The 22395-nt window shown below is 37.2% G+C and overlaps 1 long non-coding RNA gene across 1 annotated transcript in view; it reads left to right on the top strand.

Annotated features, from left to right (window-relative positions):
* Window positions 1–1063: 1063 nt before the first annotated feature.
* Window positions 1064–22395, top strand: part of LOC135226771 (uncharacterized) — a 93740-nt gene continuing 72408 nt past the window's right edge. The window contains exon 1 of the long non-coding RNA XR_010317269.1: window positions 1064–1161. This is a non-coding gene — a long non-coding RNA (uncharacterized LOC135226771). The remainder of the gene's footprint in view (window positions 1162–22395) is intronic.

Raw genomic sequence — 22395 nt, 5'->3', positions numbered from 1 at the left:
ATGTTACAGGAAATAATATTCAGTACTGACAGACGTCTATCCATTTTTTAACCAAAAGGTATTTCACTAAAACGAATCATAAGAGGAAGCCGCATATTCTCTTAGAATTATTCTCGTATTTTTCCATTCTTCCGTTTACAGAAAAGTCTTTGAAATCCTGTACGTTCTCCTCAGACACTTCAGCTTTTCATTCAGCTTTTCAGCTTAGACTCCGATTCTCGAAATCAAGAGAGGTCCTTTGTATCAGATGCTGGAAACCTCCCTCGTAGGGGCCATGTGCTTATTTATATTTCGTTGTTTAATATTTCATTGCATCGAAATAGAAATTGACGTGAAAGAGAGAAACAAATAAACAGACAAATAAGCAGACGGTGAATGTACGCTAAACTCACGGTCTAGATACGTTCTATCTGGACCGTGGCTAAACTAAAGGGAACGCGAGTGGACGTAGAGAGGAGGGGCGGGGTTCGGGGGGGGGTAGGGGGGGGGGGGGGGTGGGGGGGGGGGGGGGGGGGCTGGTGGCGGCAGTTTGTTTGCTGATAAAAAAGAAAAAAGAACAATAATCTCCCTGCAGGTTTCCACTGTGCGTCTGATCTATTTTCCCACATTCCACAGAAAAATACTCTTGAGAAGCTTCCTCGTTTATACACCTAAGTGGGCAGATTCTCCCATCTATCTATAATACAGACTGTTTGGGTACTGTTCTCTAAACTAGGATTTAAGGGAGAAAAAAAACCTGTCACAAGTACCCTCAAACTTTTGTGAAATCAAACTTCGACAGCCTCCTCTACTTCATACACAGAAACCTCTGCCGTGTTTTAAGTAACCTTGCGTCGCATGCAGCTTCTGTTTAAGAAATGTGGAGGTTGTGAGGCTAAAGAAGCTTAAACCAATGTGGATCGTTCTCCATTTAAAAGAGATATGAAGGAAGAATAGGGTATTGAACTCAGTCTTGTTTTTCTATGAGGTAACCCAGTTTTACATAGAATGGAAGAAAAAATGTATTCGGTTTTCTTTTGTTTTATATTTCCATATCTTATCAATTCTACCCTTTTCGTTTTAGCTTGTGGCTGGGGGACCTCCATGGGAAGTCAAATTCCGAATCATATAAGTTCCGATAACCGTCTGGAAAGCCACATGGTTCAAGTTCCAGGGTTCCAGGTAAGTTTCTATGAAATTTGATAAGAGTTAGAAAGGTCATGCGACCTCATGCTGATTGTACAAGCCTTGTCTAGAGTGGAGGCCTAAACTATGGAGTCATCCATCTAGTTCAGAAAAAAATGAACGAGATAGTAAAAAGAGAAAGTGTTGGAAAAGGATGACAAAAATTCCGCTCTACATTGCATGGATGTTATGCCATTGTGCATTGCAGTCATAATGGCGATGTCTCAGTCTCCCCTCCCCTATCTTTCGCTCTCTTTTTCATTGTGTTATAATGGAGTCGGAAATTTTATGTCATTTCGATGGGTCCCCACATACAGCTTTTTGCGCAATGTTCTCGATGCTCTGTGCATTTTTCCCCAGTTATTTTTTATACTTTCGAATTGATTCGGTTATTACCAAAACTTGACGTTTTGCTCCTTTTATTTTCTTTTGTTGAAAGGTTTTTTGTTTTAACTTTGGAAAAGAGAGATATCAGATGCTACAACTCGAATCAGACAAGATAAAGTTCCAGAGAGCTTCTCTGTTTAATTCTTTGATCGATTTTAACTGATGGATAACTAGTATATCCCATAAAACGTTTTCAAGTATGAGAAAGTAAGAAAGGCTTGAGAACACAGTTTTATTTGTGTGTTAATTACAACACTGTTTCGGCGGATGTCAGTAATAAGAAATAGTCTTCAATGTAAAAATTAGGCATCATTTACTTACATAAATAAATTTTAATCGTGTTCAGGTTAAGTTAAAGGATTACAGAGATTACATTATGCTGATTGATATCTTAGAGAAATGATTACTGGAAATTACGAAGCGTTTGACCCAGTTCCATTTCAAAAACAAACAAACCCTGTGGAAAGCAGCTCCCTGTAATATGTCGGAAGTTTTTTGCAAGATTCCGTTGAAGTTAACGCTTTTGGAGATGAAGACTTTGGCCTGTTTGCCCCTGTATCTGTTAGTTTTTCTGTTCCATTTTGTCTGTTCATTTATTAAAGTAAATCGTCTATTGAAAACCTTAATTATGTTACCTCTATTTTATTTCTACTCGTTTTGAGAATTATTGTGCTGGGGACACATATTCGATATGATAGAATAGAGCCAATTGTCCCACTGACCATGACAGTGACACCAGTTGCAGTAGGAGATAGAAAGAGAGAAGTCAAGTTCGGTGTCCGAGAAAATAGCGGGACAGACCCACTGGCTATTTTGTGTCCACTAAACGATTCTGCTTTGTAAACTCAATATTTCCGATATTGATAGATTGTTAGTGTTTTGTTTGCCAGTGTGCAACAGGAACTTTATCTCACAATAAAAGCAAAGTAATATGCAATAATGCATTTTCCTGTGAAAGGTTTGATTAGCTTCTTCAGGACTGGCAACACAGTCTTTCACCAGCTTTTCAACATTGGCAACATTGCCACAGCATTAGTAACAAGCGGACTCCCACTGCCTTTATTGGCACCAGCCACTATCTTCTTACGTCAATGGCATCGTTAATAATCCAGCGTTTGCATTAAATCGTGCTAGCCGAGGAATTCTATTCAGTATGCAAATGGTGGGACTGTCTGGTTTAAATGCTCCTGTGATTGCCTGTTTGTTCCTTCGAGGGACTGATTGATGATGAAGAGGAACTGGTAATTGGAACATTATTTCGCGGATCGGCGAAATCTTATTTTTATAGAGCAATATGTCAAGATTTTTGTGAACTTTATCGTTTAGATTTACGGTTCTAATCTTAAGGGTGCCCGATATGTCTGGAACCAGATGGTGAGAGAGAGAGAGAGAGAGAGAGAGAGAGAGGAGAGTTGGTGAAGATAAGAATTGAAATTCAAATTGATGAGTAAATCACATAAAGGTTAAACAGAGATATGTGAACATTACATTATCTCGTCACTGTTCAATTCGTTTTCCCCAGAGGTCAATGAACTGCTTTTGAAAAATTATTATTGAATCTTTGGACCAACAATTTCACAAATAAAACAGATTAGTAACTCTAATTTTTGTAAAATCATTTTCCACAAGTTTTCAACTATTCAGAAACGCCACTGACTTCGAAAGAGAAAAGACCGTTTCAAAGTTTATGATAGGAACAGTAGAGTTTTTTTAAATTTTATTTTATCACTTTAGTTTAAACAAATATCCTCATCGTTCTTCCTTTTGGGTGTTTAGGGAATTGATATTTCAATATTTGTTATCTTGGTTGAGGGGAGTAGTATTAAGGTTTGTATTCATTCAAAAACGTTTCTATAAACCATCTTGGCTCATTGATCCTTCTCAGCTTGAGCTCTATTTTCTATTTTAGTTTCATCTTTTTTCCATCAGTCACACGACCGCTTCTGTGCTCCCTAAGCAGTGGCTTTCCACTTTTCCTTCGGATACAAGATTGATACCCGAGTCGTTCCAGAGTCCACATGATAACGAAAAAATGACAAAATGATACAAAGAAAATACCGAGAGTATCAGAAAGTGATAACAAAAGAATAGCAAGAGAAAACAAAATAACAACAAGAAAACATGATAATAAAGAAAGTAATGCCATAAAAATAAAATAATCAAAGCATAATTTCAGAACTTCCCCAATCGGGTCCCCCTCACTCTCCTAGAAGACTCCCGCCTAACGTCGTTCAGTTAACCCTATCAAATATAGGTGTCACCCTTTTATATGAGAGGTGTCATTAGCTACCCTGGAACAAGAAAAGAGAGAGAGAGAGAGAGAGAGAGCGTGAGCGATAGACCCTGCCCCACATAATACGAGTATAATGCTTAAAGCTTTTTGAGGAATAATCTCATATAAGTTTTTTCCATTTTTCACATTAGTCATATTTTGTTTTTTTGTGCATATAATAGCCGAAACTACTTACATGCAGGAGCAAATATCAATTTCATATGTGTTATACTACAATATCCTAATGCCATGAATTTCTAGGACCCAAGATCCTGGCACCCAGATAACCAGTTCCCTCATGCCCCGAGGAACATAATCCCCAGGAAATTCGTCTGTTACTTTATCATCGAGGAAGTTTACTAAAACACATGTATCCGAGGGCATGTATACGATGCTTTTCTTTTCCGAAATAATGTTATGTACATTATTTTAGGAAATGTTCCAAAATGACCGATTCAGAGCCTTATCATGGGAATCCTTCTTCTGTTGATGGATCAAGCGATCGATGACTAAGCGAAAGCTGCAGCATCTCCAGACACAAGATAATAAAAAAGATAGACTAAATGAAGAAAAGGCAGTAAAAAAGGGAGAATAAGAAGCGGCTCAGTGGCGTGGTCGGTATGGTGCTGACGTGCCACCTCGGTGGCCGTGAGTTCGATTCTCGGACATTCCACTGAGGGGTGAGATATGTATTACTAGTGATAGAAGTTCACTCCCGACGTGGTTCGGAAGTCACTTAAAGCCGCTGGTATTGTTGCTGAATAACCAATGGTTCCATGCAACGTGAAAACACCATATAAACAAAAAGGCAGAATAAAATGGAAAAGAAAAGAGGCGAAGTGAGGGTCCCGAAGCGAAAAGCAACAACGAATATTCTCACCTCCAACTTTGATGAAGGAATATTACCTGTAAAGAGATTTGGACAGATATTCAGGAAGAAAGACACATGATGTGAGACGATGAGCTCTGAATCTTTGTTTTCAGTCTTCCTCTCGTTACGTGTCAAGGGAGATTCCGGAAGTAAGTTTTACCCTTCGTCTTCCGCTCTTACTCCCTGTGATGTTACACCTTCCCTCCGATATACAGTGCATTAGCAATTCAGTGTTTTTCATACATGAACACACACACAAGCACACACTATGTGAGATATATATATATATATATATATATATATATATATAAAATATATAATATAATAATATATATATATATATATATATATATATGTATATATATAATATGTATATATATATATATATATATGTATATATATATATATATATATATATATATATATATATATATATATATAGTGTGTACGTGCTGATGGGTACTGTTAAGTAGAAAGAAGGAGTAGAAGCAGTAAACGGTGGAAAGACGAAAATAGAATTATTTCGATCAAAGCGAAATTTCCGTTGACATTGATACAGTGTAGTTGGAATGAAAGTGGGTAATAAACAGGAATAATAGATTAGATATTTTTGGTTCATCTATGCAAATACCTTTGAGAGATATCAAGATTCTTCTTCTGGAATGAAAAGTGGAGAGAAATGTCTCAGAATAAGAGATGCACGTCAAATGGATATATTCAGATTGGAGAAGACGCCTTGGGGTTAAAGGTTAAAACAAAGCTTACAGAGAACTTAGATATTAAGACTGTTCGCTCTACCTTAGTCCAGTGAGAATAGTAATTTACTGAACCATATAAATAGGCGTATATGTGCTTCAAGACATGCATGCAAACATAAAAACTCTAGCGTTCTAATGAGAGTAGTATGAATAACAGAACGAGGCAGCTGAATTCAAAGAATGCTTGCAGGTATTTCCCAAATCCAATCAGTTCTTCGAAGGAATGTGTGACTGAAAATCACTGAGCAGAAGTTTTGATAAAATCTCCAATTCCTTTCAGCTATGGTGGAATCATGCAAAGAAATCAAGGCTGGACATAATGAATATTCCTGGTTCTCATGGAGGTCATCGTTGTCTGTGAATTTCGAATTCTTTTTTTTTTGTCTTTTTTTGTTCACTTAAGAGGGAGTCTGTCATTTATGTTTGTTCAGAGGTTTCATTATAACATTGAGCTTATCCCTGCTTTTTGCGTTTGTGTATTTCTTATTGTTTCGTATTCCGATGTTAGTTGTCACTGGTTACATACGTAGTTGGAAAATGTTACATTTACATCATGATGGTGAATGTGTGTGTTGAAGTATATCTCAGGAATGAGTCAACGAATCTGGACGAGCCTCGGCAAATACAAGTATCAGGTGACCTTTTTAAGATGATTAACACTTAGGAAAATAGTTTTTTTTCTGGATAAATGACTGGTGGCATGGAAACCACGTAATACGTTTTGAACTGCAGGAATTCTCGCTGATCTAAATAAAGGTTTCATTGGCGGATGTGTTTGTAATAGCTTATTTATATCGAAGAATTATAATAGTAATTTGATGAATAAGATGACCTGTTAGACTTTTAATGAGGGAGGTAAACAATCTGCTGAGTCAGCTTTATTTCGAATAGATGTGAGTTTCTTTGGGAATCGATTATAATTTTCCTTTAAAAAATCCTTCTGTAAATTTCTCTTCATTCTTGAAGGCAACTTTTTTTCATGATGTGTAATAATTAAAATTTGCATTAGTCTTTTGGAAGACTGGATATCTATATTAAAGTAGAACTTTATCCTAAAGTCTTTACAGAGCAACTGCCTGAAGAAAATTCATTGGTCCCGTTTTAGATATTGCTAGTGCCATCAATTTAGAGAAAATTATTTCCGCGTAATATCCATTTTCCTCCCATCTGACTTCTGACATAAGTTGCAGCCTAATCTCGAGGGATCGTCCGTCCAATATTCCGCCCAAAAATAAAATATTGGCGTTGGAGGGAGAAATTTGATTCCGACATTTTTCCTTCTCTCTTCTACCTTCAACCTTTTCTTCTTTTGTGGGGATCAAATGAGAATTTCAAGCCGTTGTTCGTATAACAATTACATTAGTCTCTTTTCCGTCTGTTCTAATTTATTTTAGGTTTATTTGCTATTAACATAAAGCAGTAATTTTAATCTCTCTCTCTCTCTCTCTCTCTCTCTCTCTCTCTCTCTCTCTCTCTCTCTCTCACCTGGCATAATGGCCCCTTTGGAATGTCTGTGCTCCTGTCCTATGACAAACGCCTTCATAATGCCACACATTCGGTTTATTTATGACAGATTTGGTTTTCAGATATTTTAAGGTCCAGAGCGAATATTTCATACTTTTGCAAGTTGCTCTTGGGGTTGATTTGTATTCGATCAATACTTATGTCTCTGCTGAGATTCCGTCTTTCACAGCCTTGGGAATCCTTCCTTTAAGAGCTCTTTTCTCGAGCAGTTCTTCCGAAATGACCTGGGCAAGCTTAGAGCTTAGTTGGCACGAAGCAGAGGAAATAAGCAGAGGAAAGAAGCAGATGAAAGAAGAGAAGCACCAGTTATGTGCGGTGAATGCCACAAGAATATTGTGGCACTTTTCAGCGTGTCTCCTTCCAAGGATATGGAAGGAAGACCCAGTAGAGCTTTCCCATACACTTGTGAAATCAGTTGAGATGTTCGCATCCTGTGAATTGGGACATTTAACTCTAGAGAATTTCACCAGTGCCATCTTTTAGCGAGGAAACTTTCCTTTGGTTTTCAAGTCTCTGCCGTCAGCTGCGTTTCCAGACAGTTGGTTTCATTGTGAGATTCAGTGACAATGAGGGTATTCGATTTCATACGCTGTGTACTTCCAAAGAATTCAACTGGTCTCGTTTGAATATTGTTTAGTAACTGTATTCACATTGACTCCTCCTTCATATGATGAATTTAATTTCATGATTCCCAAGGAAATAAAATGACCAACTATAAGAATCTGAGAGAACTATTTTTACCCCATTTCAGAGGTTGATAAAGAATTCACGGGATGGTAGTATCTTACACTTTAATCGCTTTCATCTTTTTAAGTTTTAATAAAAAAGAAAGTGCAGTACATTAGTTTACAGAATTTTATTTCACGATGCAACAGTTACTGAGCTGAGCTACCCCTGGAAATTGCATCGTAGTTGTAGAAACGAAACTTGGATTCCTGCCACTTTTGAACTCGGAGGGAATCATCGGTATCCTACGGACCATTTCAGCTGCAAAGAACGCACCCACATAAACAAGGCTCACAGTCGAAATGGCTTTGGCTGCGCAGCTGATTATGCTTTCTGGTAAAAGTGGAATGGACTAGAGGAGGGGAGGGGTGGGAATTTATGAAGCTTCCTTTACGATGCATTCTATACATCTCAGGGCATAAGTCTCCTCCAGAATTCTGGCTTAGCCTTTGATGTTTCGTTTCTAATTCCGTGTAACTGCTTTGCTTGTGTTACTTGATCGACAACACCTTGACGTCTTAGAAAAGCAAGCCTTCGTTTAAACAACTTCATGATTTAAATTGATTTCCATTGATTATGAAGAAATTCGGACGGTAAAGTACATACCTGTTCAGTCTTGCAACAAATGGGGTTTGAGATAATTTAGTTTCTGACGCATTTTCCTGAAGGTGGTTCGTATAGTGCAGACAGTGTCAGAACTTCGCTGGTTTTCATCAGGACCAACTGAAGGCTTGTGTTGATCTTCAAAACTTACGACCATTGATTAAAAAACTTTACCGGGGCCAATTTAGTGCCGATTTGAAACCCCTCAGCGAGAGTGGATGTAGTGATGAATAGTAACTGGTCTTGTACGTACACGTAGGAGTTTTATAGCACTTTTGAAGACTGGCTCTCTTACATTAGGAGGGTTCAAAGAATATTCTTTCTTTAAAAGTTTATAACTATACTCTTAGCGTTGTATTGTTTCTGTATTATTAGTCTCAGTATTATAATTGATATAATTGATATTGGTATTAATATCAATATTAATGATAATTTTCTTGGCTCTAAGGTTGTAAAACTTCGACGAAATAAATCAAGAGCGAAGCCAAAGAAAAGTAGAGGAGGCCTCCAGAACATACAGGGAAATATATAAATGTGAAAATAATTAAATAATACTCTGCAAAGGAGACGTTTGCAAAATAACAAAGTACATAGAAGTATGAACAATAGCAAAAATCAAGGTATATAGAATCCCTTATTCTATATACCTTGGCAAAAATGAAAGGCATCGAATAATACGAAAATGTGTTTGAATGCATATTGGTAATCCACAATTAAAAATCAATATGCCTTTAATCGTGTATTAAGACACAACCCATCATTCTAGGACATTTGATCCTCAGAAAGTCTCTCTCTCTCTCTCTCTCTCTCTCTCTCTCTCTCTTCTCTCTCTCTCTCACTAGGCACTCGAATCGTAATGACGTGTGGTAGACTGCCACCTCATTATGGCCTCATCTTTGTCCCAATAAAAAACCCGAAACAGAACCCAAGCTCCGCCAGCCTAAGGGCTCCATTATCGCTTTCATAGGGCGATGAGGATCGCTTCCAAGTCCTTTTAGCGACAACAAACGTTTGGAGAGAATTTCTAGTGTACCAGGTATCGGCTTTTCCTAATTTTCCAAAATTCAGTGAGAGTTCAGTTAATGACAAGAGAGCAGTGAATATTTCTCTGGTATTGACAGTTCTCTTCCTCTCTCTATCCACACTCATAATGATTATCCAACGTACTTGTCTGTCCCATATATCATTCTATTAGTCTATATCCGCATCAGGGTTACAAATGCGTGCACACAAACGTGTACACAGACACAGACAAGAAGACAGACAGACACACACACATATATGTATATATATCAGTAGAACGTTCTCCTCACCATCGAGAAGAGTTGGGTTCGAATCCTGGTGAGACAGACTGACAGCGGAGCATTTCTCTGTTGACCTGATCTATGCTGTATGATAAGTGCCTTGTACATGACCAGCTCTAGTTGGTCACAGCTGGAGTAGACTAGGACTAGCAGAGTCATCCCGAAAGACTTGCTTGGAACCAGATGGCTTTCACTCTATGTTAACAGGCTGTCCAAACGAAGAAATGCATATGATTATTTTTATTGTCAATATATATTCAGTCACATTGCTTGTTTTTCTAATTCTGTTTTGAGCAACGTTTCGAGAAGTCAATGACTCTTTGCTTATTGCAAAATAAATATTACACGTAATAAAGATAATTATATGCACTTTATCGTTTGGATAGCCTGTTAACATAGAGTGAAAGCCATCTGGTTCCAAGCGAGCCCTTCGGGATGAAAATAATAGTCCTAGTCTACTCCAGCTGTGACCAACCAGAGCTGGTCATGTACCAGGCACTTATTATACAGCATAGATCAGGTCACTAGAGAAATGCTCCTCTGTCAGTCTGTCTCACCAGGATTCGAACCCAACTCTTCTCGATGGTGAGGAGAACGTTCAAATGATATATCTTTATATATATATATCTATATATATAATATATATATATATATATATATATAATATAATATATATATATTATATATATCGAGCTAAAAATGTCCTTTAATATCTGATTCGCTCTACTCGGAAATTAATATATTTTCATATATGTTAACCGAAGGGGAATTTTTTAGTAGATAAGAAATTTGTCACCTCATGGACACGAACCATCGAACCCCAACAAATTCGACTATAAAATTCCCTTTCGGTTAACATATAATATGAAAATATATTAATTCCCAGATAGAGCGAATTAGATATTAAAAAACATTTGTAGCTCGATGTAGTATATGTATCACGGTAATGTGATATGACACACATATATATATATGTATATATATATTATATCTATATATATATATATATATATATATATATATATATATATATATATATATATATATACTATTGCGCGCACGTGTGCGCCTGTGTGTGTCTTCCCGTCTTCCTGGTAAACAAATGAAGTTTTGTCCCTCAGCTCAGATGACAGAACAACAAGACCAGCAGGCAGGATGAAGACAATCATGAGACAGAAGGAAGTTCGTCATCAAACAGAAAGCAGGCGGACATTCAGCATCCTCATCATACAGAAGAAAGACAGCTGGAAGACGGTTCCCAAACGAGAAATTCAGTTCAAGAATTCACGAAGTCCTTTGACCGACATGACAACAAACAAGCCAAAGGATTTCCCTTTCCCAAGAAATCCGAGAGGGAAGAAACACTCTAAGGTCAACCCTGACGTGATGAAGGAGAAAGAAAAGAAAATGGAAGGACAAATGTCCTTTGAATTATGAATCGCCTTTGCCTGTGATGGGGACAGAGAACAGTCTTCTAAAAACACGTCAAGACGTAAGACAAAGTGTTTTTCTCTTTCTCTCCTTTAACTATATTGGTTTTCGTTTATGACTTCCTCGCACTATTCTCTCGTGTCGTTACTGTTTGTTTTCTCATCCTCTGTTGCCTGGTATACTCGTCGCAGCATATATTAGAATTAATTCTCTCTCTCTCTCATCCTCTCTCTCTCTCTCTCTCTCTCTCTCTCTCTGAAGCCTATTTAAATATAAATGTTTGAGTGTTTTCTTTGTCGATTGTTATCTCTGTTTTGCATTTTAGCTTTGTCCCGTTTTGCCTTGTGTAATATATATATATACACACTCATGTATATTTATATATATGTATATATATTTTATATCCTGTATAACACTTCCCCCTGTAATACTATATATGTATACTATATACAGAAAACACACAAGCACACACACACACATACATATATATATATATATATATATATATATATGTATATACACTCCTGTTATATTATATATATGTCTCTACTATACAGACACACGTATATAGATATATTATATATAATATATATATATATATATATACGTAGGCAAAATGGGAAAAGGTAAAAGCAAAACAAAAATAACAATCGACAAAGAAAACACTAAAAAATTTATAAATAAATGGCCTTGAGAGAGAGAAGAGAGAGAGAGAGAGAGAGAGAGAGAGAGAGAGAGACCGAGAGAGAGAGAGAGAGAGAGAGAGAGAGAGAGAGAGAGAGAGAGAGAGAGAGAGAGAGTTCTAATATATGATGCGATTTCGATGAGTATATCAGGAAACAGAGGATGAGAAAATAAACAGTAGCAACACGATAGAATAACGCACGGAAATCGCAAATGGAAACCACTTTGTCTTACAACTTGACGTGTTTTCAGAAGAATTTGTTCTTTGTCCCCATCACAGGCAAAGGCAATTCATAATTCAAAGGACATTTGTTTTTCCATTTTCCTTTTCTTTCTCCTTCGTCACTTCAGGGTTGACTTAGAGGTGTTCCTTCCCTCTCGGATTTCTTGAGGGAAATCTTTTGGCTTATCTGTTCTCATGTCGTCAAAGGCTTCGTGATTCTCAACGGAATTTCTCTTTTGGGAGCCGTCTTCCAGCTGTCTTTCTTCTGTATGAAGATGATGATGATGAGTGTCCGCCTGCTTTCTGTTTGATGACAGTCTTCCTTCTGTCTTCATTCTTCGTTGGATTATTTTTTCAGATTTTTTCTTTCTATTGTTAAAAGTTTTTATTACATTTTTTCCGCTATAAACTTATTAGATGGCATGCGCTGGCTCCGCAGCGGGGTAGTGCCGTTAGTGCACCTCACGCAGTGCACTGTAGGCATTACTCAAGATTATTTGCAGCGTCCTTTCGGCCCTGGATGCAACCCCTTTCAATCCTTTTACTGTACCTTCATTCATATTCTCTTTATTCCATTTTTCTATCCACCCTCTCCAAAAATTTTACTGTCAGTTTTCCTTTCAACGCTGAATAACCTCATAGGTCCCAGCGCTAGGCCTTTGGCCTAAATTCTATTTTCTGCCTACCTATATTCTATCAGATTCTACCTACCTATATTCTATCTTTTCGTCTTTGAGAAGAACACAAACTTCTCCATAAAACTGTAAATCCTCCCTCCCTCTCACTCTCTCTCTCTCTCTCTCTCTCTCTCTCTCTCTGTATATATATATATATATATATATATATATATATATATATATATATATATATATATATATATATATATACCAATGAGCAAGAGGCATGAATGACCGAATGCAGACATCAGGCAGGAAGGGGGAGAGGAATACTCCTGATTGGTCATTTGATTACATGTTTATTTATTCCCAACGTTTCTTATTCCATGATTACATCATCAGTGGGTCTAGATTAAGTAAAAATGCGCCAAAGCTTCTTCGGCGGCAATCAAGTTTTCTCTACAGCTAATTCATGGCGTATGAAAAATCTCATGTGCTGCGGTACAAAACTCTCAGCTATGACCAGGAGCATTCAGTTGTTCCCCAGATGTGGTCAACAGAAAAGTGCGTCGGAGACGCCTCCGGAATTGGACTCAGTGGTGCCAGATGCACAATCGTGGCGAACTTTAACCTTAAATTAGATAAATACTACTGAGACTAGAGGGCTGCAATTTGGTATGTTTGATGATTGGAGGGTGGATGATCAACATACCAATTTGCAGCCATTTAACCTCAGTAGTGTTTTAGATCTAAGGGTCTTTACAGAAAAAGTGCGGGCAGCCAGATGAAGCCATTTCAACGGTTTTCTTTCACAGAAAAACTAAAAACGAAAAAAATAGCCATAAAACAAAAAAATCCACAGAAAAAACAAAAAATACACAAAGGCAAAATTGGGACATAAAAAAAATGACAGTCCACTTAAAAAAGACATTTTATACAGGCGAAACACTGAGGAATGAATTATAACAAAACAGAACACATAAATGACAAGTCGAGCAAATGTAAAAGTTTTATATCTTAAAAAACACTAAAATGTTAAAATCACAATAAGTTAAACATGATTATTGGTATGGAGCCAACCTGGGAATGGGGCACAAATTCAGAAAATGAGGTGTTATTATTACGACCGGTATAAAGGAGCAGCCAAAGTCTGAGTGTTCAGATTTCGGAACAAGCTCTTTTATCATCAAAGAGTCGAGTATTTTCTATGTTCTGACTTTGCCTTTGTGTATTTTTTCTGTGATTTTATTGTCTATTTTTTTCTTTTTTGTTTTTTTTTATTCTAAAACTCCCGATGACGCAATCATGGATTATAAATGTGTGTGTATATATACATTATATATATACATATATGTATATGTATCATGTATATATATATATATATATATATATATATATATATATATATATATATATATATATATATATATGTTTTTTCCTTTCATTAAATTCTAAAACTATATATATATATATATATTATATTATATATATATATATATATATATATATATATATACATAAACATACACACACACACATACACAAAGAGAGAGAGGGCAAGATCTCCACCACCTACGCGAGTAGAAAAGCTTCTGGCACAAGCTATTAAATCATCCTGGTACGTCTTATGACCTAAACAGTGAATTAATTCATGGGCATCTGTCAACTGTCGTGGGTCGTAGAATGGGAGAAGTCATTAGGCTGAAGATTTGCCGACAACAAAAAGGTTAAAATGCTTTGTTTCCATATAATGAACCTCTCAATTTGATAACAATGGTTCATGGATTAATACAATCGTAAAGTCTAAAGCAATTACTTACTATTTGGACTGAATGTTTCGTATCATCGATTGCTCTTTCTGCGCAGATGAGTAACCTCTTCGTTTTAAAACTCCAGTGATCAACTTTGTCTTCATCTCCAAGGGATTTCAATCGCGCATTTAGTTATATTCCTGCCTCACAATAACTGTCGTGAACTTTCCCTTGTAATTCATTAAAAAAAAAGATGTCAGCTTTTGCAATTCCAGCAAATATTTAGATTTTTATTATAATAAATCTTTGATATCATCAGTGTCTAAACCTTTTCGGATTCCAGACGAGTCCAAGTGGAACGTCCTCATGCATGGCGTGGAAAATTGGTGGTGCTCTGTAAAATCACCGAAATTCGAAAGGGCTAACAGATACCGAGTACTCGCTCAAAATTATGTGCGAAAAGTCCATTTTTGTAAAAATGCATCCCAGATTCATTATTTATGCCATGAGCTAGCTGGCATGATAGCTAAGATCGTGTCCCTAAGTTTTTTTTTTTTTTTTTTTTTTTTTTTCATGAATCAATAAACTGCCATTTATGACAATAATAAAAGGATTGACCCGGAAGCGTTTATAAACAGTGTCATAATTTTAGTCTAAAAAGATTATGTACCGCAAGTAAAAATTGAAGAAAACACTGTCAGTTTTGACATGCGAAGACTCCACGAAATCACAACACCGAAACTTTGTCTGAAAATACGGAACCCAGTGTTTCCTTTTCTTTCCTCTGCGAAAGGGAACTGCACGAAATGTCTCGTGACATTTGAAAATCCCGAGGGCATTTTCGCCCCTGCTCTTTGACCCTCTTTAATGGGGAAATTCCGATGCCACGAAGTGGGAGAGGAGAGAGAGAGAGAGAGAGAGAGAGAGAGAGAGAGAGAGACCAGGACACTGCAGAAACAACATTGCAGTGCGTATCTCCTTTTCTTATATTTCCCTCAAACGAGACATTCCGATTTTCTTCTGTAGTTAACGGATTGTTGTCTAACACTGACATTAGACCCAGTAGGGGGTAGGGCCGTCAGTGCCCCTCATGCGGTGCGGCGTAGGCGTTACTTAAGGTTCTTTGTAGCTGCAACCCCCTTTCATTCCTTTTACTGTACCTTTCAGCCATATTCTTTTTCTTCCGTCTTACTGTCCCTCGTAATAATTGATCTATAGTGCAACTGAGAGGTTTTCCTCTTGTTACACTTTCAAACCTATTCACTGTCAATTCCAGCTTCAGCGCTGAATGGCCTTACTTGCCCCAGTGCTTGGCATGTATGCCAGAAGTCTATAAATCAATTAATCAAACTGACATTTAGACTCCTTTTCTTCCACTTTGGAGAAAGACCATGATTACAATTATAACCCTTATTGCACTGATGTTCATGATTTCTCTCTTGATTTATCACCATTTTTAATTAGGGGGACTATTTTTCATGTTTCAGAATATTACATATCTCCCCATTTCGTTCTTTTCATTTTCATATTATTTCACGAAGTGGTCTAATCTGAAAAGTCAAATGTAAAGCCACTTCGGCTGGGGTCGAGGAGACGAGAATCGAAGAATATCGTAAGTCAAGGAAATGCAATTTGCAAATGAGAGAAGGATTCCTAAGAGAGAGAGAGAGAGAGAGAGAGAGAGAGAGAGAGAGAGAGAGAGAGAGAGAGGTACTGTGTGGAGGGGCAACCTTATCCAGTCGAGAGAGAGAGAGAGAGAGAGAGAGAGAGAGAGAGGTATTGTGTTGGGGGCAACCTTTTCCAGTCAATTAAATTCATTCAGTATTTCATATCTGTTTCTGTTTTCTGCCTGTCCTCTCCATCCCGCCAACTAAATGAATAAGAACAAGGGGAGGAGGAGAATGAGAAGAAGTAAAAAAGCAAATGCCTAATTGGAATCGATCGTTGGGGAGGAAGTGAGCCAATTTAGAGACTTAGAATTAGGTTCATAGACCGCGGGCGAAGGGAGAAATGGAAACGGCCACTTAATCTCGTTTTGGACTTTTTTTGTTGTGAGAAAGTTTCTGTTTCTGGACATTTATTATCTGTTGCCCGTTCATCATTCATTGTAAGAAATGGTTTTGGAAGTTGTCAGAAAAGTTTTTTCATGGCTCTTTGGAAATTTGTGCGAGTTTTTTCGTGCTTTTACAATACAAAAAATATGGCTCCATAAGCTCCTTAATATGGCCGCTATAGAGAGTACGATTCCTTCACCCTCCGGATCAGGTCGCTTCCAATCCCTTCCCTCGTCAGCTGCTCGTTTGAATAAACAGCCAATGACTAAAGCGTCAATTCCCGACAGTCTCATTAACTTACCTTTTGAAAATCATTTCTTGATTGCTAACGCGATTAGCGCAAAATCAGGATCATATTAACGACGTCATTTCCGTAAGAAGATGAAACCAAGTGCAACTGAAGTCGCTCTGAGAGAAGAGACAGTGCTACCAACGCTGCTTAAGAAGTTGCAAGGACTTTAATTTAAAGTGTTCTCTCCGTATCGGTGCACTGCTTGTGCTCCGGAGCCTGAAGTACGAATCTTTGGGTCCATCCCGACTCATTTTTTTTTCGCTCTACGTATATTATTTTCCCTGTTGCATTCATTCACCCTTAGCCTGGTGTTTTCCTTCAGTCAGCTGGGCAACTGGCTCTTATCTGTCCTGACCGTTGTTGCTGTAGTTGGAGCTGCGCGGTGAATTGTGATCATGCTTTGTCTCCAGCAATTCCCTAAGGCAAATGTTGAGGACAAACAAGAGATGCTTATTGCGAATTTTCCATCAGAAATAAAAACATTATCCCTTCAGACTTGAACAAACGAACTAATATTTAAACGAAACAAACACAAACACAACGGAGTTAATACCTGTCTTTCCAAAGCGTCAGCCTCGACAGAATTATGCAAAATGACTTTGTCATATTACTGGGCCTCGCTTTCAGGGGATTTGTTTTATTGAAATGGAATGCAAACATTTTCTCGCTTTCAAAGGACATTTTCCTTTTGATGATGATGGCTGAAAACAGACGCGAGATCAAACGGAACCTCCGTCATATTTTGTTATCAGAGGAACAGGATTGAACTGGATATTTGTTAATCAACTCAATTTGTGTTACGCTCGATGTGAAGCAGTCTGATTTATGACATATAAATGAGAGTTGATTATAATGCTTTCTTTAAGCTATGACCCACTCCCCCCATGATGATTGTCACTGGAAAAGGGAAGACGTTTCGTGTCAAAAGGAAATATTTCCCGGATATAACTGCTGAATGAAAGTGTCAATTTTCTCTATCCGTTTTCAGTCTGAAACATTTGTTGTGAGATTTAAATTTTCTCAGGTCATAATGAACATGAGAAGTTCTTCAAGCCAAATATAGATAGATAGTAAGATAGATAAAACCTCTGGCATCCCTCAAGTCTAATATGTATACGATATGGGTATATGATATCTTTATTTAACTTCTCAGAGCTTTATGATTGTCATTTCATTTATCATATTCAAGACATCATGTCAGATTACATTGAATAGTAAACTCTTCCGTTTACAAGTATTGGAAAATACGTGTAATTTCCGGCAAAAGGAACTCTATCTACACAGATGATTGATCATATTAGTACAAGAAGAAGTGATATAACATCAAAGTGTCAAACCTCATACACCCTCCTTCAAGAATCGTTGTCACTTTCAGACAAAAAAGAAGAAAAAAATAGTCACTGAGGTATCAACAAAACGGTTCAGACGCCATCGTATACAATGCCTTAAATTTTATGTAGACTCTACAAACGGTTATGTGCACACAGTAATAATACATTAAAAACTAAAAGGAACACTGTCCAACGAGATAAGAACAGCTCCACAAAACATTATACGAACAGCAATTTGAAAGCTTCGTCTGCAAATATGAGAACTCAGAGCTACCCTTTACTTTCACTAAGGAGGGAAAATGCGCGAAATGTTCCATGACATTTATAAATGCCGCGGGCATTTTCGCTCAACGCTCTCTCCCACTTTAATGAGGAAATTCCAGTGCCACAAGAGAGAGAGAGAAGAGAGAGAGAGAGAGAGAGAGAGAGAGAGAGAGAGAGAAAAGGCTACAGTATTCTTGCCATGCGTATTACATTTCCATTTTCCTTTTTCCAGTTGCCGATGCATTTTTCCTGTCTGTTCTGTTTGTAGTTCGAATATTTCTTCCGGGTTTAATGCTTTGTCCCTAATATTTACATTTAGCTTTCTTTTCCCGCACTGGATTAAAGTCTTCAACAGACATATAACATTGTTTTGTTTTGTTTTGTTTCATATGAAAGTGAAGTAGACTCCTCTATCTCCCCCAATCTTTTTCTGCTTTAGTGTTCTCTCTCTCTCTCTCTCTTCTCTCTCTCTCTCTCTCTCTCTCTCGCAAATTCTTTACCCCAAGACAAAATCTCGGTGCAAACATTGATTCATTCCATCCAGGGTGAAAAGGAATCTAAACCTTTCTCTTTTAATAACGTCTGAGTTCTTCCTTTTTTTCTGGTTTTAATAACGTCTGAGTTCTTCCTTAGAGCATTCTGAGGTCGACACATGAAAGTATCAAGTTCCAATTTGAGCTAAAGGTAAAAAAGATTTATTTTAAGGAAACCTCTACATTTTAAATGCGTGTCATTTGATAATTGTGCGGAATAAACACGAAATGACATAGGTTTTTATGAACGTTATATCCCCAAAATGCATTTCCCAAAAGCCAACTATAAAACATATTTTCAGGAAAGCTGCCCTACCAAAACTAGTCTCTAAATTGCCGGTTGTCCTCATTTGCATTACTCTAATATTCCTACATTTATGTCGTAACTTCGAACAACAACAAAAATTTAAATGCTTGTATTCTAGTAAAACTCCAATTCACAAAATCTCGAGAGGTCTTTCATCAACATTCGTAGTAACTGATTAACTGGAGCCCGATGTTCCATGTTCCAGCTGAGCCTCGCTCCTTCCAGGAGGTTTTTTTCTGTCTCCCTAATTTGTTGGCGCCTTCTGGCCAGATATTGATCAAAAGGCAAAAAACCTCCCTGAGTGAGGCGAGGTGATTGCTTGCTGTGAAGGAACCTAGATTAGAGGAACATTTGTTCTTTGTACTTCAAGACGTTGTTGTCGATGGTAGATACTACCGAGAGAGAGAGAGAGAGAGAGAGAGAGAGAGAGAGAGAGAGAGTAATTTAAGTTCGAGTTAATAACGCATTGATGGCACAATCTCCTTGAATGTTGCCGCTTTACCGCTAACGATGTCTCATCATCGTGAGGTTCCTTTGATTATTTTTTCCAGAACAGGAGCATTTGAGAAAATTTGTCCTTCGTGCACTTTAGTCAGCAGATCAATTTACTCTTCTGTTAGCTGTTGTTGAATTCTAGTTAACATTTATACCTACCTACAGTCACGCACACACACACACCACACACACACACACACACACACACATATATATATATATATATATATATATATATATATATATATATATATATATATATATGTGTGTGTGTGTGTGTGTGTGTTTGGAGTTTGGGTGGGGGTATTAGAAAGCACTTTACCATCACCACTTCTTTCTCCTTTAGAGAGGGTAGCAGCACCAAAAAGGGAAGAGCCTTCAGGTTTTCATTTTGTCTGAAGGGATGAGGTTGCTAGCCTCATGCCCTTCTCTTCACGCAGGGTGACGCTAATACCCATTAACAGCTGAGTCGACTCGGGACGGCCAAACATGATCGAACCTTGATCTTTTTGATCTGTCACTGCTATGGCATGCACATAGACAGAAGAACGGGCGCGAGCGTACACACACACACACACACACACGCAGCGCAGAAGCACATACATATGTTTATAGGTTATATTTCCACTGCTTTGACAGTTTAATTAATTAATTCAGAAAGAAAATATCTTAACAGATATACTCTTCTTTATGGTCCTAACAATTTATAGTGCTTTGTGTGTGCGTATGTGTGGAGAAGACGCTCCCTTGGAGCCCCAATCTCCCTCAGATCATTATCGCCAGTGGCTATTTGGGCAACAGGAAAGTGGACTAACTCTCCTTGCAGACGAGAGCATAGCGATCCTTTTTTTTTTTTTTTTTTTTTTTTTTTTTTTTTTTTTGTGGGGGGGGGGGGGGCGAATGCGACAAGGATTGTATTACCTAGATCTTCGTTCAAACAAGCAAATGTCTTTGAATGGAAAGTAAAACCTGTAGGGACAATGATGAAAAATATGCAGAGACGACTCTTAATTAACTGGTTTTTCCTTCTAAATTGCTGGCTTCAGATGGAAGGCTAACACTAACTATAACTACCCTTCTTTTAACTTCTGGAAAAGTCTTTAGTAACTGAAAGAAACTTAAAATGATTGTATATCGAATAATTATTCTAGTTCGAAAAAAAAATCAATGACCTTTTAAACAGTCTGTGAATTGAATGAAAATGAACTAATTAAAAAAATTGATTTCCTTAATAAGGAAAACCAGCGAAGCTAAAACAAAAATTAATCTTTAGTACTAAAAACCTAAAATTATATTATAATGAAATTATTTACTGTTTCCTAATAATATTAAATATCAACATCACTCAAAAGAGTATTGGTTCCAGGTCACCTTGAGCCAGAAACCAATGACGTCATTAGAAGAGAAACGGTCGCAGTTATTGAGCATTTGGAGAGAAAATAGTGTCTTTTTAAAGACGCCATTTTTCTCACCAAATGCTGTTTGATATTATTAGAAAAAGTAACTAATTTCGTTATTATTTAATTGTAGGTTTTTAGTACTGACTTTTAATTTTTGTTTTAGCTTCGCGGGTTTCCCATATTAAGGAAATAATTTTTTTACCTAGTTCATTTTCATTCATTTTTCAGATTTTTTAGAAAGGTGATCGAGGAAGTTTTTTTTTTGTTTTTGAGGTGGAATAGTTATTCTATGCATATTTATTTTAAGTTTGTTCAGCTAATAAAGACTTTTCAAGAAATTAAAAGCATGGTAGTTGCAATTGGTGTTATTTAAAAGAAACAACCAGTTGATTAGGACTCTTTTCTCCTTATTTGCCTTGTGGCGTGGAATTTACAAGAGAGAGAGAGAGAGAGAGAGAGAGAGAGAGAGAGAGAGAGAGAGAGAGAGAGAGAGAGATGAGGTGTAGGCAAAGCAAATGGGAGAAACAAAATGAAAACGGTACTTTGAAGATATATAAATAGATAAAGAAACATATTGTACCAGTACTGAGAAAGACATAGATTATAACAGAAGTATTTACTCAATCTCATAAACACTAATATAGATCCCCCCCCCCACAAGAGAAAAAAATTTCTTGCCTTTTTTGGGCGAAACCAATTGTAAACAGTTGTTTGAAATCATCTCATCTCAGAGTTGAATTCAACGTAGACGACGTGAAAGTGGGATAGGCAGCGATGAAAAAGAATATCTTCGAGAAAATTTGATGCAGAAAGGAAGAAAATAAAGCATTGCAAACAGTGAAAGCGAAATTGAAAACATTTCTCCGTGCTTTGCAAGGATATTATGTCGTTGTTAGTGCAGTCACGACATTGGGGTCCAGTCTCTCTCTCTCTCTCTCTTTCTCTCTCTCTCTCTCTCTCTCTCTCTCTCTGTGCGATCACAACGTCAGAATTCCAAAGTTAAAAGGAGCAAAACACTCAGGCAAAAATGTCTCCTGACATTTGAAACGTCAATGGACAATTCGATCCTTCGCCTCTCATATTGAACACACTGGGCAGAGTCTGGTTCCAAATGTCGTGGTGAAATATTCTGTCCTACTTTTCCTGCTATATTTGCATAGGCTATTGACATTTGTTATCATTTTCATATCTCTGACAATTTTTTGTGCTAATGGAATTTTGATGATTATTTATACTGATGGCGTTCAAGAAAATGTTTATTGTAGGTTGAAAGATAAAAACGATGCATTTATGTCTCGAGGCGAAGAGAATATTTTGGTGAAGATGTAGATTGTTATATACAATGTAATCTTTATATCTTATTAAAAACGTTTACCTAATGGAGAATTGCTTCATCTAAAAAGT

Source organism: Macrobrachium nipponense, chromosome 15 (genome assembly GCF_015104395.2).
Source record: "Macrobrachium nipponense isolate FS-2020 chromosome 15, ASM1510439v2, whole genome shotgun sequence".
Taxonomy (NCBI): Eukaryota; Metazoa; Arthropoda; class Malacostraca; order Decapoda; family Palaemonidae; genus Macrobrachium; species Macrobrachium nipponense.
Note: the sequence above shows the minus strand (reverse complement) of the source record. Positions and strands in the feature narration are given on the sequence as shown.